Consider the following 27,564-nt stretch of genomic DNA (forward strand, 5'->3'; position numbering starts at 1 on the left):
ACTGGTCTTCATCAACGAGCAATAGCAAAATGCATGCACCCGTCTGGTTGTGGTTATTTACGAAAGCCCTGCATTCTCAATTTAACTTCCACTTGAAGCAAAATATAACTTATCTTCAAGTCTGTAAAGTTCGATTTCTGATTGTTTTATAAGTTGAGACATCGGTTTTAAAGAAACGGCTGTCTTCTTGTAATAAGTGACATGGCCTCTCAGACGAACCATGAGAATCTGCAGGCACACAGTGAGGTTGAACATTGCACAAGTCCATTGATTACTGCACCGCCAGCGGTTTCTGTAGTGTAGTGGTTAGCACATTCCCCTAACACGCGAAAGGTCCCCGGGGCCATACCGGGTAGAAACATCAAGTGCTTCTCATGTTGTGTGAGGAATGTTTGCACAAAGTACTTGTGTTCCCCCATCTCGTATGTTCGAGGATTATGAGGATTAGTCTCTCATGAGCCACCAAAATAAATTCCACATTAAGTCACAAGCACTGAATTTTCGACAGGCAATGAGAAGAAAAGGACCTTCTTATTTTGGATATGCGGAGCTAGTTCATCCACAACAGAATTTCATGCATTTACAAATGCAGATAAACCTACTTATTCACCATCTCAAACATGTCTAAATGAACGACAAATGCAACTTACTGCGGATGCATCATTCTGAAACAAAAACAGAACATACTGGACAATCTCAGCAGGACTGACGGCCTCTGTGGAGCGAGATGGCAGCGGTCGTTCCGGGCCTGGGTGACTCTTTGTCAAAGCTGCAGAACTGGAAATGGGGTCAGATTCAGACAAATGTGGATGGGGCGGGGTTGGCGTGCCCTATTGGGCCTCGATAGAGTGGTCAGCAATAGGTGGAAAATGACGAAAATGTCTCGGACAGAAAGAAAAAGGGAATGTAAATGAGGCTAATCAAGGCTAACAAAGGTGCTGATAGTGGCGCCTCAAGAGATCAGAATGTGTTAATAGCAGAACAAAGTAAGCAGTGTGTCAGCGAACAATTGGCGACAGGGATCAGATTGCTCAAGTAGGATGGTATGGGCTGAGGGGAGGGGGGCAATGCTGAGGGTAAAACATGCCAATGGAAGGAACGAAAATAACTTGATGGAAATAAACAGATGGTGGAGGGAGAAGAGAGATTACACAGTCTGATGTTGTTGAACTGAATAAAATGAAACATACAGAGAGCTGCCTGAATCTACTGGAATAAGTCAATAAAGGTAAGCGAATGTCCACACATAGACAAGCTTTTAGACAATGTCCCGATTGTCTCGCGAACCTATTGGTTCCCTGCCGTGTGAGCTCAGCTTCTCAAAGCAAACCCAATGTGAATGAATCCCGCCGAATGAGCCGCAAAGAAATGAAGAAAACATATCGCCTGACCAACAGAAAACATTATCAAAGTGCTCGTCCGGGATTTGAACCCGGGACCTCCCGCAAGTTTCGAAACCACGACACCCAAAGCGAGAATCATACCCCTAGACCAACGAGCCCAAAGATGTCATAGAAGCACGCTGTTATAGCCATCGAAATTTGATCCAACATCTGCGGAAGATACTGGAACAACTCAGCGAGTCAGGCGGAATTTGTCGACAGGACAACAAAGCTTGTCTTTCACCATCACCTTTCATTAAAACCGGGACGGGTTAGAAATGTCGGACGTTTTAACCAAGTCAAATCCTGGTGGGAGCAAACAGAACAACAGGAAAGCGCTCTGACAGGGTGCAAGTCAGGAGAGATTAAATGAGAAAAGGCCTAGGGTTCCCTGGCCACAGAGTGAGGTGAGCATCGAATGAGAGAATAATTACACCACAGTATGAGGTCATTCCAGCCGCTGTGTCTGTGCCAGCTCTCAACAACTACCGCCCGGATACAAAGAAGAAGTGGAAACAAGATTCAAACCCAAATCTGCGATGGTAGTACACACAGAATGGAGGCAGCATTTACAGTGTGAGACGGTTGCACACACTATGAGTGTGAAAGCTGTATTGAGCCCAGTGGAAAGATGCGCTGCTGTTCCTCGAGTGTTTGTTGAGCTTCTTTGGAACATTTCAGGAGGCCGAGGTCCGGAAGGTCAGCGTTAAGATGCAGCTCTCCAGTCAGTTCAATTCTCCACTTTGGCTCTGTGGATTAGATGGGTCACGTCCCTGTGAAGTTAACGCAGATCATGTTAAGTTCGATCTAATTTCTACATCTCGTGGTTTTATATGTTGAAACATCTGTTTTTGAAAGAAACAGCAGTCGTCTTCTAATAAGTGGCCTAGCCTCTCAGCCTCACCATGCGAATCTGCAGCAACACAGTGAGGTTGCACATTGTACACGTCCGTTGATTGCCAGCTGTTTCTGTAGTGTAGTGGTTATCACATTCGCCTAACACGCGAAAGATCCTCGGTTCGAAACCGGACAGAAACATCTCGTACTTCCAGTTTAGTCTGTTGCTGACTATTGCCGCAGTCTCGTAACTGGTCTTCATCAACGAGGAATAGCAAAAGGCATGCACCCGTCTGGTTGTGGTTATTTACGAAAGCCCTGCATTCTCAATTTAACTTCCACTTCAAGCAAAACATAACTTATCTTCAGGTCTGTAAAGTTCGATTCCTGATTGTTTTATAAGTTGAGACATCGGTTTTAAAGAAACGGCTGTCTTCTTGTAATAAGTGACATGGCCTCTCAGACGAACCATGAGAATCTGCAGGCACACAGTGAGGTTGAACATTGCACAAGTCCATTGATTACTGCACCGCCAGCGGTTTCTGTAGTGTAGTGGTTAGCACATTCCCCTAACATGCGAAAGGTCCCCGGGGCCATACCGGGTAGAAACATCAAGTGCTTCTCATGTTGTGTGAGGAATGTTTGCACAAAGTACTTGTGTTCCCCCATCTCGTATGTTCGAGGATTATGAGGATTAGTCTCTCATGAGCCACCAAAATAAATTCCACATTAAGTCACAAGCACTGAATTTTCGACAGGCAATGAGAAGAAAAGGACCTTCTTATTTTGGATATGCGGAGCTAGTTCATCCACAACAGAATTTCATGCATTTACAAATGCAGATAAACCTACTTATTCACCATCTCAAACATGTCTAAATGAACGACAAATGCAACTTACTGCGGATGCTTCATTCTGAAACAAAAACAGAACATACTGGACAATCTCAGCAGGACTGACGGCCTCTCTGGAGCGAGATGGCAGCGGTCGTTCCGGGCCTGGGTGACTCTTTGTCAAAGCTGGAGAACTGGAAATGGGGTCAGATTCAGACAAATGTGGATGGGGCGGGGTTGGCGTGCCCTATTGGGCCTCGATAGAGTGGTCAGCAATAGGTGGAAAATGACGAAAATGTCTCGGACAGAAAGAAAAAGGGAATGTAAATGAGGCTAATCAAGGCTAACAAAGGTGCTGATAGTGGCGCCTCAAGAGATCAGAATGTGTTAATAGCAGAACAAAGTAAGCAGTGTGTCAGCGAACAATTGGCGACAGGGTTGCTCAAGTAGGATGGTATGGGCTGGGGGGAGGGGGGCAATGCTGAGGGTAAAACATACCAATGGAAGGAATGAAAATAACTTGATGGAAATAAACAGATGGTGGAGGGAGAAGAGAGATTACACAGTCTGATGTTGTTGAACTGAATAAAATGAAACATACAGAGGGCTGCCTGAATCAACTGGAATTAGTCAATAGAGGTAAGTGAATGTCATACCCCTAGACCAACGAGCCCCGGGAAAGTAACAGAAGCACGCTGTTATTGCCATCGAAAGTCGATCTAACATCTGCGGAAAATACTGGAACAACTCAGCGAGTCAGGCGGAATTTGTCGACAGGACAACAAAGCTTGTCTTTCACCATACACCTTTCATTAAAACCGGGACGGGTTAGAAATGTCGGACGTTTTAACCAAGTCAAATCCTGGTGGGAGTAAACAGAACAACAGGAAAGCGCTCTGACAGGGTGCAAGTCAGGAGAGATTAAATGAGAAAAGGCCTAGGGTTCCCTGGCCACAGAGTGAGGTGAGCATCGAATGAGAGAATAATTACACCACAGTATGAGGCCATTCCAGCCGCTGTGTCTGTGCCAGCTCTCAACAACTACCGCTCGGATACAAAGAAGAAGTGGAAACAAGATTCAAACCCAAATCTGCGATGGAAGGACACACAGAATGGGGGCAGCATTTACAGTGTGAGACTGTTGCACACACTATGAGTGTGAAAGCTGTATTGAGCCCAGTGGAAAGATGCGCTGCTGTTCCTCGAGTGTTTGTTGAGCTTCTTTGGAACATTTCAGGAGGCCGAGGTCCGGAAGGTCAGCGTTAAGATGCAACTCTCCAGTCAGTTCAATTCTCCACTTTGGCTCTGTGGATTAGATGGGTCACGTCCCTGTGAAGTTAACGCAGATCATGTTAAGTTCGATCTAATTTCTACATCTCGTGGTTTTATATGTTGAAACATCTGTTTTTGAAAGAAACAGCAGTCGTCTTGTAATAAGTGGCCTAGCCTCTCAGCCTCACCATGCGAATCTGCAGCAACACAGTGAGGTTGCACATTGTACACGTCCGTTGATTGCCAGCTGTTTCTGTAGTGTAGTGGTTATCACATTCGCCTAACACACGAAAGGTCCCCGGTTCGAAACCGGGCAGAAACATCTCGTACTTCCAGTTTAGTCTGTTGCTGACTATTGCCGCAATCTCGTAACTGGTCTTCATCAACGAGGAATAGCAAAATGCATGCACCCGTCTGGTTGTGGTTATTTACGAAAGCCCTGCATTCTCAATTTAACTTCCACTTCAAGCAAAATATAACTTATCTTCAGGTCTGTAAAGTTCGATTCCTGATTGTTTTATAAGTTGAGACACCGGTTTTAAAGAAACGGCTGTCTTCTTGTAATAAGTGACATGGCCTCTCAGACGAACCATGAGAATCTGCAGGCACACAGTGAGGTTGAACATTGCACAAGTCCATTGATTACTGCACCGCCAGCGGTTTCTGTAGTGTAGTGGTTAGCACATTCCCCTAACACGCGAAATGTCCCCGGGGCCATACCGGGTAGAAACATCAAGTGCTTCTCATGTTGTGTGAGGAATGTTTGCACAAAGTACTTGTGTTCCCCCATCTCGTATGTTCGAGGATTATGAGGATTAGTCTCTCATGAGCCACCAAAATAAATTCCACATTAAGTCACAAGCACTGAAGTTTCGACAGGCAATGAGAAGAAAAGGACCTTCTTATTTTGGATATGCGGAGCTAGTTCATCCACAACAGAATTTCATGCATTTACAAATGCAGATAAACCTACTTATTCACCATCTCAAACATGTCTAAATGAACGACAAATGCAACTTACTGCGGATGCTTCATTCTGAAACAAAAACAGAACATACTGGACAATCTCAGCAGGACTGACGGCCTCTGTGGAGCGAGATGGCAGCGGTCGTTCCGGGCCTGGGTGACTCTTTGTCAAAGCTGCAGAACTGGAAATGGGGTCAGATTCAGACAAATGTGGATGGGGCGGGGTTGGCGTGCCCTATTGGGCCTCGATAGAGTGGTCAGCAATAGGTGGAAAATGACGAAAATGTCTCGGACAGAAAGAAAAAGGGAATGTAAATGAGGCTAATCAAGGCTAACAAAGGTGCTGATAGTGGCGCCTCAAGAGATCAGAATGTGTTAATAGCAGAACAAAGTAAGCAGTGTGTCAGCGAACAATTGGCGACAGGGATCAGATTGCTCAAGTAGGATGGTATGGGCTGAGGGGAGGGGGGCAATGCTGAGGGTAAAACATGCCAATGGAAGGAATGAAAAAACTTGATGGAAATAAACAGATGGTGGAGGGAGAAGAGAGATTACACAGTCTGATGTTGTTGAACTGAATAAAATGAAACATACAGAGAGCTGCCTGAATCTACTGGAATAAGTCAATAAAGGTAAGCGAATGTCCACACATAGACAAGCTTTTAGACAATGTCCCGATTGTCTCGCGAACCTATTGGTTCCCTGCCGTGTGAGCTCAGCTTCTCAAAGCAAACCCAATGTGAATGAATCCCGCCGAATGAGCCGCAAAGAAATGAAGAAAACATATCGCCTGACCAACAGAAAACCTTATCAAAGGGCTCGTCCGGGATTTGAACCCGGGACCTCCCGCAAGTTTCGAAACCACGACACCCAAAGCGAGAATCATACCCCTAGACCAACGAGCCCAAAGATGTCATAGAAGCACGCTGTTATAGCCATCGAAATTTGATCCAACATCTGCGGAAGATACTGGAACAACTCAGCGAGTCAGGCGGAATTTGTCGACAGGACAACAAAGCTTGTCTTTCACCATCACCTTTCATTAAAACCGGGACGGGTTAGAAATGTCGGACGTTTTAACCAAGTCAAATCCTGGTGGGAGCAAACAGAACAACAGGAAAGCGCTCTGACAGGGTGCAAGTCAGGAGAGATTAAATGAGAAAAGGCCTAGGGTTCCCTGGCCACAGAGTGAGGTGAGCATCGAATGAGAGAATAATTACACCACAGTATGAGGTCATTCCAGCCGCTGTGTCTGTGCCAGCTCTCAACAACTACCGCCCGGATACAAAGAAGAAGTGGAAACAAGATTCAAACCCAAATCTGCGATGGTAGTCCACACAGAATGGGGGCAGCATTTACAGTGTGAGACGGTTGCACACACTATGAGTGTGAAAGCTGTATTGAGCCCAGTGGAAAGATGCGCTGCTGTTCCTCGAGTGTTTGTTGAGCTTCTTTGGAACATTTCAGGAGGCCGAGGTCCGGAAGGTCAGCGTTAAGATGCAGCTCTCCAGTCAGTTCAATTCTCCACTTTGGCTCTGTGGATTAGATGGGTCACGTCCCTGTGAAGTTAACGCAGATCATGTTAAGTTCGATCTAATTTCTACATCTCGTGGTTTTATATGTTGAAACATCTGTTTTTGAAAGAAACAGCAGTCGTCTTCTAATAAGTGGCCTAGCCTCTCAGCCTCACCATGCGAATCTGCAGCAACACAGTGAGGTTGCACATTGTACACGTCCGTTGATTGCCAGCTGTTTCTGTAGTGTAGTGGTTATCACATTCGCCTAACACGCGAAAGGTCCCCGGTTCGAAACCGGGCAGAAACATCTCGTACTTCCGGTTTAGTCTGTTGCTGACTATTGCCGCAGTCTCGTAACTGGTCTTCATCAACGAGGAATAGCAAAAGGCATGCACCCGTCTGGTTGTGGTTATTTACGAAAGCCCTGCATTCTCAATTTAACTTCCACTTCAAGCAAAACATAACTTATCTTCAGGTCTGTAAAGTTCGATTCCTGATTGTTTTATAAGTTGAGACATCGGTTTTAAAGAAACGGCTGTCTTCTTGTAATAAGTGACATGGCCTCTCAGACGAACCATGAGAATCTGCAGGCACACAGTGAGGTTGAACATTGCACAAGTCCATTGATTACTGCACCGCCAGCGGTTTCTGTAGTGTAGTGGTTAGCACATTCCCCTAACACGCGAAAGGTCCCCGGGGCCATACCGGGTAGAAACATCAAGTGCTTCTCATGTTGTGTGAGGAATGTTTGCACAAAGTACTTGTGTTCCCCCATCTCGTATGTTCGAGGATTATGAGGACTAGTCTCTCATGAGCCACCAAAATAAATTCCACATTAAGTCACAAGCACTGAATTTTCGACAGGCAATGAGAAGAAAAGGACCTTCTTATTTTGGATATGCGGAGCTAGTTCATCCACAACAGAATTTCATGCATTTACAAATGCAGATAAACCTACTTATTCACCATCTCAAACATGTCTAAATGAACGACAAATGCAACTTACTGCGGATGCTTCATTCTGAAACAAAAACAGAACATACTGGACAATCTCAGCACGACTGACGGCCTCTGTGGAGCGAGATGGCAGCGGTCGTTCCGGGCCTGGGTGACTCTTTGTCAAAGCTGGAGAACTGGAAATGGGGTCAGATTCAGACAAATGTGGATGGGGCGGGGTTGGCGTGCCCTATTGGGCCTCGATAGAGTGGTCAGCAATAGGTGGAAAATGACGAAAATGTCTCGGACAGAAAGAAAAAGGGAATGTAAATGAGGCTAATAAAGGCTAACAAAGGTGCTGATAGTGGCGCCTCAAGAGATCAGAATGTGTTAATAGCAGAACAAAGTAAGCAGTGTGTCAGCGAACAATTGGCGACAGGGTTGCTCAAGTAGGATGGTATGGGCTGGGGGGAGGGGGGCAATGCTGAGGGTAAAACATACCAATGGAAGGAATGAAAATAACTTGATGGAAATAAACAGATGGTGGAGGGAGAAGAGAGATTACACAGTCTGATGTTGTTGAACTGAATAAAATGAAACATACAGAGGGCTGCCTGAATCAACTGGAATTAGTCAATAGAGGTAAGTGAATGTCATACCCCTAGACTAACGAGCCCCGGGAAAGTAACAGAAGCACGCTGTTATTGCCATCGAAAGTCGATCTAACATCTGCGGAAAATACTGGAACAACTCAGCGAGTCAGGCGGAATTTGTCGACAGGACAACAAAGCTTGTCTTTCACCATCACCTTTCATTAAAACCGGGACGGGTTAGAAATGTCGGACGTTTTAACCAAGTCAAATCCTGGTGGGAGTAAACAGAACAACAGGAAAGCGCTCTGACAGGGTGCAAGTCAGGAGAGATTAAATGAGAAAAGGCCTAGGGTTCCCTGGCCACAGAGTGAGGTGAGCATCGAATGAGAGAATAATTACACCACAGTATGAGGCCATTCCAGCCGCTGTGTCTGTGCCAGCTCTCAACAACTACCGCTCGGATACAAAGAAGAAGTGGAAACAAGATTCAAACCCAAATCTGCGATGGAAGGACACACAGAATGGGGGCAGCATTTACAGTGTGAGACTGTTGCACACACTATGAGTGTGAAAGCTGTATTGAGCCCAGTGGAAAGATGCGCTGCTGTTCCTCGAGTGTTTGTTGAGCTTCTTTGGAACATTTCAGGAGGCCGAGGTCCGGAAGGTCAGCGTTAAGATGCAGCTCTCCAGTCAGTTCAATTCTCCACTTTGGCTCTGTGGATTAGATGGGTCACGTCCCTGTGAAGTTAACGCAGATCATGTTAAGTTCGATGTAATTTCTACATCTCGTGGTTTTATATGTTGAAACATCTGTTTTTGAAAGAAACAGCAGTCGTCTTGTAATAAGTGGCCTAGCCTCTCAGCCTCACCATGCGAATCTGCAGCAACACAGTGAGGTTGCACATTGTACACGTCCGTTGATTGCCAGCTGTTTCTGTAGTGTAGTGGTTATCACATTCGCCGAACACACGAAAGGTCCCCGCTTCGAAACCGGGCAGAAACATCTCGTACTTCCAGTTTAGTCTGTTGCTGACTATTGCCGCAGTCTCCTAACTGGTCTTCATCAACGAGGAATAGCAAAAGGCATGCACCCGTCTGGTTGTGGTTATTTACGAAAGCCCTGCATTCTCAATTTAACTTCCACTTCAAGCAAAACATAACTTATCTTCAGGTCTGTAAAGTTCGATTTCTGATTGTTTTATAAGTTGAGACATCGGTTTTAAAGAAACGGCTGTCTTCTTGTAATAAGTGACATGGCCTCTCAGACGAACCATGAGAATCTGCAGGCACACAGTGAGGTTGATCATTGCACAAGTCCATTGATTACTGCACCGCCAGCGGTTTCTGTAGTGTAGTGGTTAGCACATTCCCCTAACACGCGAAAGGTCCCCGGGGCCATAGCGGGTAGAAACATCAAGTGCTTCTCATGTTGTGTGAGGAATGTTTGCACAAAGTACTTGTGTTCCCCCATCTCGTATGTTCGAGGATTATGAGGATTAGTCTCTCATGAGCCACCAAAATAAATTCCACATTAAGTCACAAGCACTGAATTTTCGACAGGCAATGAGAAGAAAAGGACCTTCTTATTTTGGATATGCGGAGCTAGTTCATCCACAACAGAATTTCATGCATTTACAAATGCAGATAAACCTACTTATTCACCATCTCAAACATGTCTAAATGAACGACAAATGCAACTTACTGCGGATGCTTCATTCTGAAACAAAAACAGAACATACTGGACAATCTCAGCACGACTGACGGCCTCTGTGGAGCGAGATGGCAGCGGTCGTTCCGGGCCTGGGTGACTCTTTGTCAAAGCTGGAGAACTGGAAATGGGGTCAGATTCAGACAAATGTGGATGGGGCGGGGTTGGCGTGCCCTATTGGGCCTCGATAGAGTGGTCAGCAATAGGTGGAAAATGACGAAAATGTCTCGGACAGAAAGAAAAAGGGAATGTAAATGAGGCTAATAAAGGCTAACAAAGGTGCTGATAGTGGCGCCTCAAGAGATCAGAATGTGTTAATAGCAGAACAAAGTAAGCAGTGTGTCAGCGAACAATTGGCGACAGGGTTGCTCAAGTAGGATGGTATGGGCTGGGGGGAGGGGGGCAATGCTGAGGGTAAAACATACCAATGGAAGGAATGAAAATAACTTGATGGAAATAAACAGATGGTGGAGGGAGAAGAGAGATTACACAGTCTGATGTTGTTGAACTGAATAAAATGAAACATACAGAGGGCTGCCTGAATCAACTGGAATTAGTCAATAGAGGTAAGTGAATGTCATACCCCTAGACTAACGAGCCCCGGGAAAGTAACAGAAGCACGCTGTTATTGCCATCGAAAGTCGATCTAACATCTGCGGAAAATACTGGAACAACTCAGCGAGTCAGGCGGAATTTGTCGACAGGACAACAAAGCTTGTCTTTCACCATCACCTTTCATTAAAACCGGGACGGGTTAGAAATGTCGGACGTTTTAACCAAGTCAAATCCTGGTGGGAGCAAACAGAACAACAGGAAAGCGCTCTGACAGGGTGCAAGTCAGGAGAGATTAAATGAGAAAAGGCCTAGGGTTCCCTGGCCACAGAGTGAGGTGAGCATCGAATGAGAGAATAATTACACCACAGTATGAGGCCATTCCAGCCGCTGTGTCTGTGCCAGCTCTCAACAACTACCGCCCGGATACAAAGAAGAAGTGGAAACAAGATTCAAACCCAAATCTGCGATGGTAGTGCACACAGAATGGGGGCAGCATTTACAGTGTGAGACGGTTGCACACACTATGAGTGTGAAAGCTGTATTGAGCCCAGTGGAAAGATGCGCTGCTGTTCCTCGAGTGTTTGTTGAGCTTCTTTGGAACATTTCAGGAGGCCGAGGTCCGGAAGGTCAGCGTTAAGATGCAGCTCTCCAGTCAGTTCAATTCTCCACTTTGGCTCTGTGGATTAGATGGGTCACGTCCCTGTGAAGTTAACGCAGATCATGTTAAGTTCGATGTAATTTCTACATCTCGTGGTTTTATATGTTGAAACATCTGTTTTTGAAAGAAACAGCAGTCGTCTTGTAATAAGTGGCCTAGCCTCTCAGCCTCACCATGCGAATCTGCAGCAACACAGTGAGGTTGCACATTGTACACGTCCGTTGATTGCCAGCTGTTTCTGTAGTGTAGTGGTTATCACATTCGCCGAACACACGAAAGGTCCCCGCTTCGAAACCGGGCAGAAACATCTCGTACTTCCAGTTTAGTCTGTTGCTGACTATTGCCGCAGTCTCCTAACTGGTCTTCATCAACGAGGAATAGCAAAAGGCATGCACCCGTCTGGTTGTGGTTATTTACGAAAGCCCTGCATTCTCAATTTAACTTCCACTTCAAGCAAAACATAACTTATCTTCAGGTCTGTAAAGTTCGATTCCTGATTGTTTTATAAGTTGAGACATCGGTTTTAAAGAAACGGCTGTCTTCTTGTAATAAGTGACATGGCCTCTCAGACGAACCATGAGAATCTGCAGGCACACAGTGAGGTTGAACATTGCACAAGTCCATTGATTACTGCACCGCCAGCGGTTTCTGTAGTGTAGTGGTTAGCACATTCCCCTAACACGCGAAAGGTCCCCGGGGCCATACCGGGTAGAAACATCAAGTGCTTCTCATGTTGTGTGAGGAATGTTTGCACAAAGTACTTGTGTTCCCCCATCTCGTATGTTCGAGGATTATGAGGATTAGTCTCTCATGAGCCACCAAAATAAATTCCACATTAAGTCACAAGCACTGAATTTTCGACAGGCAATGAGAAGAAAAGGACCTTCTTATTTTGGATATGCGGAGCTAGTTCATCCACAACAGAATTTCATGCATTTACAAATGCAGATAAACCTACTTATTCACCATCTCAAACATGTCTAAATGAACGACAAATGCAACTTACTGCGGATGCTTCATTCTGAAACAAAAACAGAACATACTGGACAATCTCAGCAGGACTGACGGCCTCTGTGGAGCGAGATGGCAGCGGTCGTTCCGGGCCTGGGTGACTCTTTGTCAAAGCTGGAGAACTGGAAATGGGGTCAGATTCAGACAAATGTGGATGGGGCGGGGTTGGCGTTCCCTATTGGGCCTCGATAGAGTGGTCAGCAGTAGGTGGAAAATGACGAAAATGTCTCGGACAGAAAGAAAAAGGGAATGTAAATGAGGCTAATAAAGGCTAACAAAGGTGCTGATAGTGGCGCCTCAAGAGATCAGAATGTGTTAATAGCAGAACAAAGTAAGCAGTGTGTCAGCGAACAATTGGCGACAGGGTTGCTCAAGTAGGATGGTATGGGCTGGGGGGAGGGGGGCAATGCTGAGGGTAAAACATACCAATGGAAGGAATGAAAATAACTTGATGGAAATAAACAGATGGTGGAGGGAGAAGAGAGATTACACAGTCTGATGTTGTTGAACTGAATAAAATGAAACATACAGAGGGCTGCCTGAATCAACTGGAATTAGTCAATAGAGGTAAGTGAATGTCATACCCCTAGACTAACGAGCCCCGGGAAAGTAACAGAAGCACGCTGTTATTGCCATCGAAAGTCGATCTAACATCTGCGGAAAATACTGGAACAACTCAGCGAGTCAGGCGGAATTTGTCGACAGGACAACAAAGCTTGTCTTTCACCATCACCTTTCATTAAAACCGGGACGGGTTAGAAATGTCGGACGTTTTAACCAAGTCAAATCCTGGTGGGAGCAAACAGAACAACAGGAAAGCGCTCTGACAGGGTGCAAGTCAGGAGAGATTAAATGAGAAAAGGCCTAGGGTTCCCTGGCCACAGAGTGAGGTGAGCATCGAATGAGAGAATAATTACACCACAGTATGAGGCCATTCCAGCCGCTGTGTCTGTGCCAGCTCTCAACAACTACCGCCCGGATACAAAGAAGAAGTGGAAACAAGATTCAAACCCAAATCTGCGATGGTAGTGCACACAGAATGGGGGCAGCATTTACAGTGTGAGACGGTTGCACACACTATGAGTGTGAAAGCTGTATTGAGCCCAGTGGAAAGATGCGCTGCTGTTCCTCGAGTGTTTGTTGAGCTTCTTTGGAACATTTCAGGAGGCCGAGGTCCGGAAGGTCAGCGTTAAGATGCAGCTCTCCAGTCAGTTCAATTCTCCACTTTGGCTCTGTGGATTAGATGGGTCACGTCCCTGTGAAGTTAACACAGATCATGTTAAGTTCGATGTAATTTCTACATCTCGTGGTTTTATATGTTGAAACATCTGTTTTTGAAAGAAACAGCAGTCGTCTTGTAATAAGTGGCCTAGCCTCTCAGCCTCACCATGCGAATCTGCAGCAACACAGTGAGGTTGCACATTGTACACGTCCGTTGTTTGCCAGCTGTTTCTGTAGTGTAGTGGTTATCACATTCGCCGAACACACGAAAGGTCCCCGCTTCGAAACCGGGCAGAAACATCTCGTACTTCCAGTTTAGTCTGTTGCTGACTATTGCCGCAATCTCGTAACTGGTCTTCATCAACGAGCAATAGCAAAATGCATGCACCCGTCTGGTTGTGGTTATTTACGAAAGCCCTGCATTCTCAATTTAACTTCCACTTGAAGCAAAATATAACTTATCTTCAGGTCTGTAAAGTTCGATTTCTGATTGTTTTATAAGTTGAGACATCGGTTTTAAAGAAACGGCTGTCTTCTTGTAATAAGTGACATGGCCTCTCAGACGAACCATGAGAATCTGCAGGCACACAGTGAGGTTGATCATTGCACAAGTCCATTGATTACTGCACCGCCAGCGGTTTCTGTAGTGTAGTGGTTAGCACATTCCCCTAACACGCGAAAGGTCCCCGGGGCCATAGCGGGTAGAAACATCAAGTGCTTCTCATGTTGTGTGAGGAATGTTTGCACAAAGTACTTGTGTTCCCCCATCTCGTATGTTCGAGGATTATGAGGATTAGTCTCTCATGAGCCACCAAAATAAATTCCACATTAAGTCACAAGCACTGAATTTTCGACAGGCAATGAGAAGAAACGGACCTTCTTATTTTGGATATGCGGAGCTAGTTCATCCACAACAGAATTTCATGCATTTACAAATGCAGATAAACCTACTTATTCACCATCTCAAACATGTCTAAATGAACGACAAATGCAACTTACTGCGGATGCTTCATTCTGAAACAAAAACAGAACATACTGGACAATCTCAGCAGGACTGACGGCCTCTGTGGAGCGAGATGGCAGCGGTCGTTCCGGGCCTGGGTGACTCTTTGTCAAAGCTGCAGAACTGGAAATGGGGTCAGATTCAGACAAATGTGGATGGGGCGGGGTTGGCGTGCCCTATTGGGCCTCGATAGAGTGGTCAGCAATAGGTGGAAAATGACGAAAATGTCTCGGACAGAAAGAAAAAGGGAATGTAAATGAGGCTAATCAAGGCTAACAAAGGTGCTGATAGTGGCGCCTCAAGAGATCAGAATGTGTTAATAGCAGAACAAAGTAAGCAGTGTGTCAGCGAACAATTGGCGACAGGGTTGCTCAAGTAGGATGGTATGAGCTGGGGGGAGGGGGGCAATGCTGAGGGTAAAACATACCAATGGAAGGAATGAAAATAACTTGATGGAAATAAACAGATGGTGGAGGGAGAAGAGAGATTACACAGTCTGATGTTGTTGAACTGAATAAAATGAAACATACAGAGGGCTGCCTGAATCAACTGGAATTAGTCAATAGAGGTAAGTGAATGTCATACCCCTAGACCAACGAGCCCCGGGAAAGTAACAGAAGCACGCTGTTATTGCCATCGAAAGTCGATCTAACATCTGCGGAAAATACTGGAACAACTCAGCGAGTCAGGCGGAATTTGTCGACAGGACAACAAAGCTTGTCTTTCACCATCACCTTTCATTAAAACCGGGACGGGTTAGAAATGTCGGACGTTTTAACCAAGTCAAATCCTGGTGGGAGTAAACAGAACAACAGGAAAGCGCTCTGACAGGGTGCAAGTCAGGAGAGATTAAATGAGAAAAGGCCTAGGGTTCCCTGGCCACAGAGTGAGGTGAGCATCGAATGAGAGAATAATTACACCACAGTATGAGGCCATTCCAGCCGCTGTGTCTGTGCCAGCTCTCAACAACTACCGCTCGGATACAAAGAAGAAGTGGAAACAAGATTCAAACCCAAATCTGCGATGGAAGGACACACAGAATGGGGGCAGCATTTCCAGTGTGAGACTGTTGCACACACTATGAGTGTGAAAGCTGTATTGAGCCCAGTGGAAAGATGCGCTGCTGTTCCTCGAGTGTTTGTTGAGCTTCTTTGGAACATTTCAGGAGGCCGAGGTCCGGAAGGTCAGCGTTAAGATGCAACTCTCCAGTCAGTTCAATTCTCCACTTTGGCTCTGTGGATTAGATGGGTCACGTCCCTGTGAAGTTAACGCAGATCATGTTAAGTTCGATGTAATTTCTACATCTCGTGGTTTTATATGTTGAAACATCTGTTTTTGAAAGAAACAGCAGTCGTCTTGTAATAAGTGGCCTAGCCTCTCAGCCTCACCATGCGAATCTGCAGCAACACAGTGAGGTTGCACATTGTACACGTCCGTTGATTGCCAGCTCTTTCTGTAGTGTAGTGGTTATCACATTCGCCGAACACACGAAAGGTCCCCGCTTCGAAACCGGGCAGAAACATCTCGTACTTCCAGTTTAGTCTGTTGCTGACTATTGCCGCAGTCTCGTAACTGGTCTTCATCAACGAGGAATAGCAAAAGGCATGCACCCGTCTGGTTGTGGTTATTTACGAAAGCCCTGCATTCTCAATTTAACTTCCACTTCAAGCAAAACATAACTTATCTTCAGGTCTGTAAAGTTCGATTCCTGATTGTTTTATAAGTTGAGACATCGGTTTTAAAGAAACGGCTGTCTTCTTGTAATAAGTGACATGGCCTCTCAGACGAACCATGAGAATCTGCAGGCACACAGTGAGGTTGAACATTGCACAAGTCCATTGATTACTGCACCGCCAGCGGTTTCTGTAGTGTAGTGGTTAGCACATTCCCCTAACACGCGAAAGGTCCCCGGGGCCATACCGGGTAGAAACATCAAGTGCTTCTCATGTTGTGTGAGGAATGTTTGCACAAAGTACTTGTGTTCCCCCATCTCGTATGTTCGAGGATTATGAGGATTAGTCTCTCATGAGCCACCAAAATAAATTCCACATTAAGTCACAAGCACTGAATTTTCGACAGGCAATGAGAAGAAAAGGACCTTCTTATTTTGGATATGCGGAGCTAGTTCATCCACAACAGAATTTCATGCATTTACAAATGCAGATAAACCTACTTATTCACCATCTCAAACATGTCTAAATGAACGACAAATGCAACTTACTGCGGATGCTTCATTCTGAAACAAAAACAGAACATACTGGACAATCTCAGCAGGACTGACGGCCTCTGTGGAGCGAGATGGCAGCGGTCGTTCCGGGCCTGGGTGACTCTTTGTCAAAGCTGGAGAACTGGAAATGGGGTCAGATTCAGACAAATGTGGATGGGGCGGGGTTGGCGTGCCCTATTGGGCCTCGATAGAGTGGTCAGCAATAGGTGGAAAATGACGAAAATGTCTCGGACAGAAAGAAAAAGGGAATGTAAATGAGGCTAATAAAGACTAACAAAGGTGCTGATAGTGGCGCCTCAAGAGATCAGAATGTGTTAATAGCAGAACAAAGTAAGCAGTGTGTCAGCGAACAATTGGCGACAGGGTTGCTCAAGTAGGATGGTATGGGCTGGGGGGAGGGGGGCAATGCTGAGGGTAAAACATACCAATGGAAGGAATGAAAATAACTTGATGGAAATAAACAGATGGTGGAGGGAGAAGAGAGATTACACAGTCTGATGTTGTTGAACTGAATAAAATGAAACATACAGAGGGCTGCCTGAATCAACTGGAATTAGTCAATAGAGGTAAGTGAATGTCATACCCCTAGACTAACGAGCCCCGGGAAAGTAACAGAAGCACGCTGTTATTGCCATCGAAAGTCGATCTAACATCTGCGGAAAATACTGGAACAACTCAGCGAGTCAGGCGGAATTTGTCGACAGGACAACAAAGCTTGTCTTTCACCATCACCTTTCATTAAAACCGGGACGGGTTAGAAATGTCGGACGTTTTAACCAAGTCAAATCCTGGTGGGAGCAAACAGAACAACAGGAAAGCGCTCTGACAGGGTGCAAGTCAGGAGAGATTAAATGAGAAAAGGCCTAGGGTTCCCTGGCCACAGAGTGAGGTGAGCATCGAATGAGAGAATAATTACACCACAGTATGAGGCCATTCCAGCCGCTGTGTCTGTGCCAGCTCTCAACAACTACCGCCCGGATACAAAGAAGAAGTGGAAACAAGATTCAAACCCAAATCTGCGATGGTAGTGCACACAGAATGGGGGCAGCATTTACAGTGTGAGACGGTTGCACACACTATGAGTGTGAAAGCTGTATTGAGCCCAGTGGAAAGATGCGCTGCTGTTCCTCGAGTGTTTGTTGAGCTTCTTTGGAACATTTCAGGAGGCCGAGGTCCGGAAGGTCAGCGTTAAGATGCAGCTCTCCAGTCAGTTCAATTCTCCACTTTGGCTCTGTGGATTAGATGGGTCACGTCCCTGTGAAGTTAACGCAGATCATGTTAAGTTCGATGTAATTTCTACATCTCGTGGTTTTATATGTTGAAACATCTGTTTTTGAAAGAAACAGCAGTCGTCTTGTAATAAGTGGCCTAGCCTCTCAGCCTCACCATGCGAATCTGCAGCAACACAGTGAGGTTGCACATTGTACACGTCCGTTGATTGCCAGCTGTTTCTGTAGTGTAGTGGTTATCACATTCGCCGAACACACGAAAGGTACCCGCTTCGAAACCGGGCAGAAACATCTCGTACTTCCAGTTTAGTCTGTTGCTGACTATTGCCGCAATCTCGTAACTGGTCTTCATCAACGAGCAATAGCAAAATGCATGCACCGTCTGGTTGTGGTTATTTACGAAAGCCCTGCAATGTCAATTTAACTTCCACTTGAAGCAAAATATAACTTATCTTCAGGTCTGTAAAGTTCGATTTCTGATTGTTTTATAAGTTGAGACATCGGTTTTAAAGAAACGGCTGTCTTCTTGTAATAAGTGACATGGCCTCTCAGACGAAGCATGAGAATCTGCAGGCACACAGTGAGGTTGAACATTGCACAAGTCCATTGATTAATGCAACGCCAGCGGTTTCTGTAGTGTAGTGGTTAGCACATTCCCCTAACACGCGAAAGGTCCCCGGGGCCATAGCGGGTAGAAACATCAAGTGCTTCTCATGTTGTGTGAGGAATGTTTGCACAAAGTACTTGTGTTCCCCCATCTCGTATGTTCGAGGATTATGAGGATTAGTCTCTCATGAGCCACCAAAATAAATTCCACATTAAGTCACAAGCACTGAATTTTCGACAGGCAATGAGAAGAAAAGGACCTTCTTATTTTGGATATGCGGAGCTAGTTCATCCACAACAGAATTTCATGCATTTACAAATGCAGATAAACCTACTTATTCACCATCTCAAACATGTCTAAATGAACGACAAATGCAACTTACTGCGGATGCTTCATTCTGAAACAAAAACAGAACATACTGGACAATCTCAGCAGGACTGACGGCCTCTGTGGAGCGAGATGGCAGCGGTCGTTCCGGGCCTGGGTGACTCTTTGTCAAAGCTGCAGAACTGGAAATGGGGTCAGATTCAGACAAATGTGGATGGGGCGGGGTTGGCGTGCCCTATTGGGCCTCGATAGAGTGGTCAGCAATAGGTGGAAAATGACGAAAATGTCTCGGACAGAAAGAAAAAGGGAATGTAAATGAGGCTAATCAAGGCTAACAAAGGTGCTGATAGTGGCGCCTCAAGAGATCAGAATGTGTTAATAGCAGAACAAAGTAAGCAGTGTGTCAGCGAACAATTGGCGACAGGGATCAGATTGCTCAAGTAGGATGGTATGGGCTGAGGGGAGGGGGGCAATGCTGAGGGTAAAACATGCCAATGGAAGGAATGAAAATAACTTGATGGAAATAAACAGATGGTGGAGGGAGAAGAGAGATTACACAGTCTGATGTTGTTGAACTGAATAAAATGAAACATACAGAGAGCTGCCTGAATCTACTGGAATAAGTCAATAAAGGTAAGCGAATGTCCACACATAGACAAGCTTTTAGACAATGTCCCGATTGTCTCGCGAACCTATTGGTTCCCTGCCGTGTGAGCTCAGCTTCTCAAAGCAAACCCAATGTGAATGAATCCCGCCGAATGAACCGCAAAGAAATGAAGAAAACATATCGCCTGACCAACAGAAAACCTTATCAAAGGGCTCGTCCGGGATTTGAACCCGGGACCTCCCGCAAGTTTCGAAACCACGACACCCAAAGCGAGAATCATACCCCTAGACCAACGAGCCCAAAGATGTCATCGAAGCACGCTGTTATAGCCATCGAAATTTGATCCAACATCTGCGGAAGATACTGGAACAACTCAGCGAGTCAGGCGGAATTTGTCGACAGGACAACAAAGCTTGTCTTTCACCATCACCTTTCATTAAAACCGGGACGGGTTAGAAATGTCGGACGTTTTAACCAAGTCAAATCCTGGTGGGAGCAAACAGAACAACAGGAAAGCGCTCTGACAGGGTGCAAGTCAGGAGAGATTAAATGAGAAAAGGCCTAGGGTTCCCTGGCCACAGAGTGAGGTGAGTATCGAATGAGAGAATAATTACACCACAGTATGTGGCCATTCCAGCCGCTGTGTCTGTGCCAGCTCTCAACAACTACCGCCCGGATACAAAGAAGAAGTGGAAACAAGATTCAAACCCAAATCTGCGATGGTAGTACACACAGAATGGGGGCAGCATTTACAGTGTGAGACGGTTGCACACACTATGAGTGTGAAAGCTGTATTGAGCCCAGTGGAAAGATGCGCTGCTGTTCCTCGAGTGTTTGTTGAGCTTCTTTGGAACATTTCAGGAGGCCGAGGTCCGGAAGGTCAGCGTTAAGATGCAGCTCTCCAGTCAGTTCAATTCTCCACTTTGGCTCTGTGGATTAGATGGGTCACGTCCCTGTGAAGTTAACGCAGATCATGTTAAGTTCGATCTAATTTCTACATCTCGTGGTTTTATATGTTGAAACATCTGTTTTTGAAAGAAACAGCAGTCGTCTTGTAATAAGTGGCCTAGCCTCTCAGCCTCACCATGCGAATCTGCAGCAACACAGTGAGGTTGCACATTGTACACGTCCGTTGATTGCCAGCTGTTTCTGTAGTGTAGTGGTTATCACATTCGCCTAACACGCGCAAGGTCCCCGGTTCGAAACCGGGCAGAAACATCTCGTACTTCCAGTTTAGTCTGTTGCTGACTATTGCCGCAGTCTCGTAACTGGTCTTCATCAACGAGGAATAGCAAAAGGCATGCACCCGTCTGGTTGTGGTTATTTACGAAAGCCCTGCATTCTCAATTTAACTTCCACTTCAAGCAAAACATAACTTATCTTCAGGTCTGTAAAGTTCGATTCCTGATTGTTTTATAAGTTGAGACATCGGTTTTAAAGAAACGGCTGTCTTCTTGTAATAAGTGACATGGCCTCTCAGACGAACCATGAGAATCTGCAGGCACACAGTGAGGTTGAACATTGCACAAGTCCATTGATTACTGCACCGCCAGCGGTTTCTGTAGTGTAGTGGTTAGCACATTCCCCTAACATGCGAAAGGTCCCCGGGGCCATACCGGGTAGAAACATCAAGTGCTTCTCATGTTGTGTGAGGAATGTTTGCACAAAGTACTTGTGTTCCCCCATCTCGTATGTTCGAGGATTATGAGGATTAGTCTCTCATGAGCCACCAAAATAAATTCCACATTAAGTCACAAGCACTGAATTTTCGACAGGCAATGAGAAGAAAAGGACCTTCTTATTTTGGATATGCGGAGCTAGTTCATCCACAACAGAATTTCATGCATTTACAAATGCAGATAAACCTACTTATTCACCATCTCAAACATGTCTAAATGAACGACAAATGCAACTTACTGCGGATGCTTCATTCTGAAACAAAAACAGAACATACTGGACAATCTCAGCAGGACTGACGGCCTCTCTGGAGCGAGATGGCAGCGGTCGTTCCGGGCCTGGGTGACTCTTTGTCAAAGCTGGAGAACTGGAAATGGGGTCAGATTCAGACAAATGTGGATGGGGCGGGGTTGGCGTGCCCTATTGGGCCTCGATAGAGTGGTCAGCAATAGGTGGAAAATGACGAAAATGTCTCGGACAGAAAGAAAAAGGGAATGTAAATGAGGCTAATCAAGGCTAACAAAGGTGCTGATAGTGGCGCCTCAAGAGATCAGAATGTGTTAATAGCAGAACAAAGTAAGCAGTGTGTCAGCGAACAATTGGCGACAGGGTTGCTCAAGTAGGATGGTATGGGCTGGGGGGAGGGGGGCAATGCTGAGGGTAAAACATACCAATGGAAGGAATGAAAATAACTTGATGGAAATAAACAGATGGTGGAGGGAGAAGAGAGATTACACAGTCTGATGTTGTTGAACTGAATAAAATTAAACATACAGAGGGCTGCCTGAATCAACTGGAATTAGTCAATAGAGGTAAGTGAATGTCATACCCCTAGACTAACGAGCCCCGGGAAAGTAACAGAAGCACGCTGTTATTGCCATCGAAAGTCGATCTAACATCTGCGGAAAATACTGGAACAACTCAGCGAGTCAGGCGGAATTTGTCGACAGGACAACAAAGCTTGTCTTTCACCATCACCTTTCATTAAAACCGGGACGGGTTAGAAATGTCGGACGTTTTAACCAAGTGAAATCCTGGTGGGAGCAAACAGAACAACAGGAAAGCGCTCTGACAGGGTGCAAGTCAGGAGAGATTAAATGAGAAAAGGCCTAGGGTTCCCTGGCCACAGAGTGAGGTGAGCATCGAATGAGAGAATAATTACACCACAGTATGAGGCCATTCCAGCCGCTGTGTCTGTGCCAGCTCTCAACAACTACCGCTCGGATACAAAGAAGAAGTGGAAACAAGATTCAAACCCAAATCTGCGATGGAAGGACACACAGAATGGGGGCAGCATTTACAGTGTGAGACTGTTGCACACACTATGAGTGTGAAAGCTGTATTGAGCCCAGTGGAAAGATGCGCTGCTGTTCCTCGAGTGTTTGTTGAGCTTCTTTGGAACATTTCAGGAGGCCGAGGTCCGGAAGGTCAGCGTTAAGATGCAACTCTCCAGTCAGTTCAATTCTCCACTTTGGCTCTGTGGGTTAGATGGGTCACGTCCCTGTGAAGTTAACGCAGATCATGTTAAGTTCGATCTAATTTCTACATCTCGTGGTTTTATATGTTGAAACATCTGTTTTTGAAAGAAACAGCAGTCGTCTTGTAATAAGTGGCCTAGCCTCTCAGCCTCACCATGCGAATCTGCAGCAACACAGTGAGGTTGCACATTGTACACGTCCGTTGATTGCCAGTTGTTTCTGTAGTGTAGTGGTTATCACATTCGCCGAACACACGAAAGGTACCCGCTTCGAAACCGGGCAGAAACATCTCGTACTTCCAGTTTAGTCTGTTGCTGACTATTGCCGCAATCTCGTAACTGGTCTTCATCAACGAGCAACAGCAAAATGCATGCACCCGTCTGGTTGTGGTTATTTACGAAAGCCCTGCATTCTCAATTTAACTTCCACTTGAAGCAAAATATAACTTATCTTCAGGTCTGTAAAGTTCGATTTCTGATTGTTTTATAAGTTGAGACATCGGTTTTAAAGAAACGGCTGTCTTCTTGTAATAAGTGACATGGCCTCTCAGACGAACCATGAGAATCTGCAGGCACACAGTGAGGTTGATCATTGCACAAGTCCATTGATTACTGCACCGCCAGCGGTTTCTGTAGTGTAGTGGTTAGCACATTCCCCTAACACGCGAAAGGTCCCCGGGGCCATAGCGGGTAGAAACATCAAGTGCTTCTCATGTTGTGTGAGGAATGTTTGCACAAAGTACTTGTGTTCCCCCATCTCGTATGTTCGAGGATTATGAGGATTAGTCTCTCATGAGCCACCAAAATAAATTCCACATTAAGTCACAAGCACTGAATTTTCGACAGGCAATGAGAAGAAACGGACCTTCTTATTTTGGATATGCGGAGCTAGTTCATCCACAACAGAATTTCATGCATTTACAAATGCAGATAAACCTACTTATTCACCATCTCAAACATGTCTAAATGAACGACAAATGCAACTTACTGCGGATGCTTCATTCTGAAACAAAAACAGAACATACTGGACAATCTCAGCAGGACTGACGGCCTCTGTGGAGCGAGATGGCAGCGGTCGTTCCGGGCCTGGGTGACTCTTTGTCAAAGCTGCAGAACTGGAAATGGGGTCAGATTCAGACAAATGTGGATGGGGCGGGGTTGGCGTGCCCTATTGGGCCTCGATAGAGTGGTCAGCAATAGGTGGAAAATGACGAAAATGTCTCGGACAGAAAGAAAAAGGGAATGTAAATGAGGCTAATCAAGGCTAACAAAGGTGCTGATAGTGGCGCCTCAAGAGATCAGAATGTGTTAATAGCAGAACAAAGTAAGCAGTGTGTCAGCGAACAATTGGCGACAGGGTTGCTCAAGTAGGATGGTATGAGCTGGGGGGAGGGGGGCAATGCTGAGGGTAAAACATACCAATGGAAGGAATGAAAATAACTTGATGGAAATAAACAGATGGTGGAGGGAGAAGAGAGATTACACAGTCTGATGTTGTTGAACTGAATAAAATGAAACATACAGAGGGCTGCCTGAATCAACTGGAATTAGTCAATAGAGGTAAGTGAATGTCATACCCCTAGACCAACGAGCCCCGGGAAAGTAACAGAAGCACGCTGTTATTGCCATCGAAAGTCGATCTAACATCTGCGGAAAATACTGGAACAACTCAGCGAGTCAGGCGGAATTTGTCGACAGGACAACAAAGCTTGTCTTTCACCATCACCTTTCATTAAAACCGGGACGGGTTAGAAATGTCGGACGTTTTAACCAAGTCAAATCCTGGTGGGAGTAAACAGAACAACAGGAAAGCGCTCTGACAGGGTGCAAGTCAGGAGAGATTAAATGAGAAAAGGCCTAGGGTTCCCTGGCCACAGAGTGAGGTGAGCATCGAATGAGAGAATAATTACACCACAGTATGAGGCCATTCCAGCCGCTGTGTCTGTGCCAGCTCTCAACAACTACCGCTCGGATACAAAGAAGAAGTGGAAACAAGATTCAAACCCAAATCTGCGATGGAAGGACACACAGAATGGGGGCAGCATTTCCAGTGTGAGACTGTTGCACACACTATGAGTGTGAAAGCTGTATTGAGCCCAGTGGAAAGATGCGCTGCTGTTCCTCGAGTGTTTGTTGAGCTTCTTTGGAACATTTCAGGAGGCCGAGGTCCGGAAGGTCAGCGTTAAGATGCAACTCTCCAGTCAGTTCAATTCTCCACTTTGGCTCTGTGGATTAGATGGGTCACGTCCCTGTGAAGTTAACGCAGATCATGTTAAGTTCGATGTAATTTCTACATCTCGTGGTTTTATATGTTGAAACATCTGTTTTTGAAAGAAACAGCAGTCGTCTTGTAATAAGTGGCCTAGCCTCTCAGCCTCACCATGCGAATCTGCAGCAACACAGTGAGGTTGCACATTGTACACGTCCGTTGATTGCCAGCTCTTTCTGTAGTGTAGTGGTTATCACATTCGCCGAACGCACGAAAGGTCCCCGCTTCGAAACCGGGCAGAAACATCTCGTACTTCCAGTTTAGTCTGTTGCTGACTATTGCCGCAGTCTCGTAACTGGTCTTCATCAACGAGGAATAGCAAAAGGCATGCACCCGTCTGGTTGTGGTTATTTACGAAAGCCCTGCATTCTCAATTTAACTTCCACTTCAAGCAAAACATAACTTATCTTCAGGTCTGTAAAGTTCGATTCCTGATTGTTTTATAAGTTGAGACATCGGTTTTAAAGAAACGGCTGTCTTCTTGTAATAAGTGACATGGCCTCTCAGACGAACCATGAGAATCTGCAGGCACACAGTGAGGTTGAACATTGCACAAGTCCATTGATTACTGCACCGCCAGCGGTTTCTGTAGTGTAGTGGTTAGCACATTCCCCTAACACGCGAAAGGTCCCCGGGGCCATACCGGGTAGAAACATCAAGTGCTTCTCATGTTGTGTGAGGAATGTTTGCACAAAGTACTTGTGTTCCCCCATCTCGTATGTTCGAGGATTATGAGGATTAGTCTCTCATGAGCCACCAAAATAAATTCCACATTAAGTCACAAGCACTGAATTTTCGACAGGCAATGAGAAGAAAAGGACCTTCTTATTTTGGATATGCGGAGCTAGTTCATCCACAACAGAATTTCATGCATTTACAAATGCAGATAAACCTACTTATTCACCATCTCAAACATGTCTAAATGAACGACAAATGCAACTTACTGCGGATGCTTCATTCTGAAACAAAAACAGAACATACTGGACAATCTCAGCAGGACTGACGGCCTCTGTGGAGCGAGATGGCAGCGGTCGTTCCGGGCCTGGGTGACTCTTTGTCAAAGCTGGAGAACTGGAAATGGGGTCAGATTCAGACAAATGTGGATGGGGCGGGGTTGGCGTGCCCTATTGGGCCTCGATAGAGTGGTCAGCAATAGGTGGAAAATGACGAAAATGTCTCGGACAGAAAGAAAAAGGGAATGTAAATGAGGCTAATAAAGACTAACAAAGGTGCTGATAGTGGCGCCTCAAGAGATCAGAATGTGTTAATAGCAGAACAAAGTAAGCAGTGTGTCAGCGAACAATTGGCGACAGGGTTGCTCAAGTAGGATGGTATGGGCTGGGGGGAGGGGGGCAATGCTGAGGGTAAAACATACCAATGGAAGGAATGAAAATAACTTGATGGAAATAAACAGATGGTGGAGGGAGAAGAGAGATTACACAGTCTGATGTTGTTGAACTGAATAAAATGAAACATACAGAGGGCTGCCTGAATCAACTGGAATTAGTCAATAGAGGTAAGTGAATGTCATACCCCTAGACTAACGAGCCCCGGGAAAGTAACAGAAGCACGCTGTTATTGCCATCGAAAGTCGATCTAACATCTGCGGAAAATACTGGAACAACTCAGCGAGTCAGGCGGAATTTGTCGACAGGACAACAAAGCTTGTCTTTCACCATCACCTTTCATTAAAACCGGGACGGGTTAGAAATGTCGGACGTTTTAACCAAGTCAAATCCTGGTGGGAGCAAACAGAACAACAGGAAAGCGCTCTGACAGGGTGCAAGTCAGGAGAGATTAAATGAGAAAAGGCCTAGGGTTCCCTGGCCACAGAGTGAGGTGAGCATCGAATGAGAGAATAATTACACCACAGTATGAGGCCATTCCAGCCGCTGTGTCTGTGCCAGCTCTCAACAACTACCGCCCGGATACAAAGAAGAAGTGGAAACAAGATTCAAACCCAAATCTGCGATGGTAGTGCACACAGAATGGGGGCAGCATTTACAGTGTGAGACGGTTGCACACACTATGAGTGTGAAAGCTGTATTGAGCCCAGTGGAAAGATGCGCTGCTGTTCCTCGAGTGTTTGTTGAGCTTCTTTGGAACATTTCAGGAGGCCGAGGTCCGGAAGGTCAGCGTTAAGATGCAGCTCTCCAGTCAGTTCAATTCTCCACTTTGGCTCTGTGGATTAGATGGGTCACGTCCCTGTGAAGTTAACGCAGATCATGTTAAGTTCGATGTAATTTCTACATCTCGTGGTTTTATATGTTGAAACATCTGTTTTTGAAAGAAACAGCAGTCGTCTTGTAATAAGTGGCCTAGCCTCTCAGCCTCACCATGCGAATCTGCAGCAACACAGTGAGGTTGCACATTGTACACGTCCGTTGATTGCCAGCTGTTTCTGTAGTGTAGTGGTTATCACATTCGCCGAACACACGAAAGGTCACCGCTTCGAAACCGGGCAGAAACATCTCGTACTTCCAGTTTAGTCTGTTGCTGACTATTGCCGCAATCTCGTAACTGGTCTTCATCAACGAGCAATAGCAAAATGCATGCACCGTCTGGTTGTGGTTATTTACGAAAGCCCTGCAATGTCAATTTAACTTCCACTTGAAGCAAAATATAACTTATCTTCAGGTCTGTAAAGTTCGA

At 45.6% G+C, this 27,564-nt stretch overlaps 6 non-coding genes across 6 annotated transcripts; 4 read left to right on the forward strand and 2 right to left on the reverse strand.

Annotated features, from left to right (window-relative positions):
• Window positions 1-2,347: 2,347 nt before the first annotated feature.
• trnav-aac (transfer RNA valine (anticodon AAC)) lies at window positions 2,348-2,420 on the forward strand. The gene has a single exon. It is a non-coding gene; the product is annotated as a tRNA-Val (tRNA).
• Window positions 2,421-4,573: 2,153 nt separating this feature from the next.
• Window positions 4,574-4,646, forward strand: trnav-aac (transfer RNA valine (anticodon AAC)). Its single transcript has one exon. It is a non-coding gene; the product is annotated as a tRNA-Val (tRNA).
• Window positions 4,647-6,105: 1,459 nt separating this feature from the next.
• Window positions 6,106-6,195, reverse strand: trnap-ugg (transfer RNA proline (anticodon UGG)). Its single transcript is given in 2 exon segments — window positions 6,106-6,141; window positions 6,160-6,195. It is a non-coding gene; the product is annotated as a tRNA-Pro (tRNA).
• An 846-nt stretch (window positions 6,196-7,041) lies between these two features.
• trnav-aac (transfer RNA valine (anticodon AAC)) lies at window positions 7,042-7,114 on the forward strand. The gene has a single exon. It is a non-coding gene; the product is annotated as a tRNA-Val (tRNA).
• A 12,584-nt stretch (window positions 7,115-19,698) lies between these two features.
• On the reverse strand, window positions 19,699-19,788 carry trnap-ugg (transfer RNA proline (anticodon UGG)). The gene is given in 2 exon segments: window positions 19,699-19,734; window positions 19,753-19,788. It is a non-coding gene; the product is annotated as a tRNA-Pro (tRNA).
• An 846-nt stretch (window positions 19,789-20,634) lies between these two features.
• On the forward strand, window positions 20,635-20,707 carry trnav-aac (transfer RNA valine (anticodon AAC)). The gene has a single exon. It is a non-coding gene; the product is annotated as a tRNA-Val (tRNA).
• The last annotated feature ends 6,857 nt before the right edge of the window (window positions 20,708-27,564 follow it).

The sequence above is a fragment of the Scyliorhinus torazame genome, chromosome 5 (assembly GCF_047496885.1).
Source record: "Scyliorhinus torazame isolate Kashiwa2021f chromosome 5, sScyTor2.1, whole genome shotgun sequence".
NCBI classification, from domain to species: Eukaryota; Metazoa; Chordata; class Chondrichthyes; order Carcharhiniformes; family Scyliorhinidae; genus Scyliorhinus; species Scyliorhinus torazame.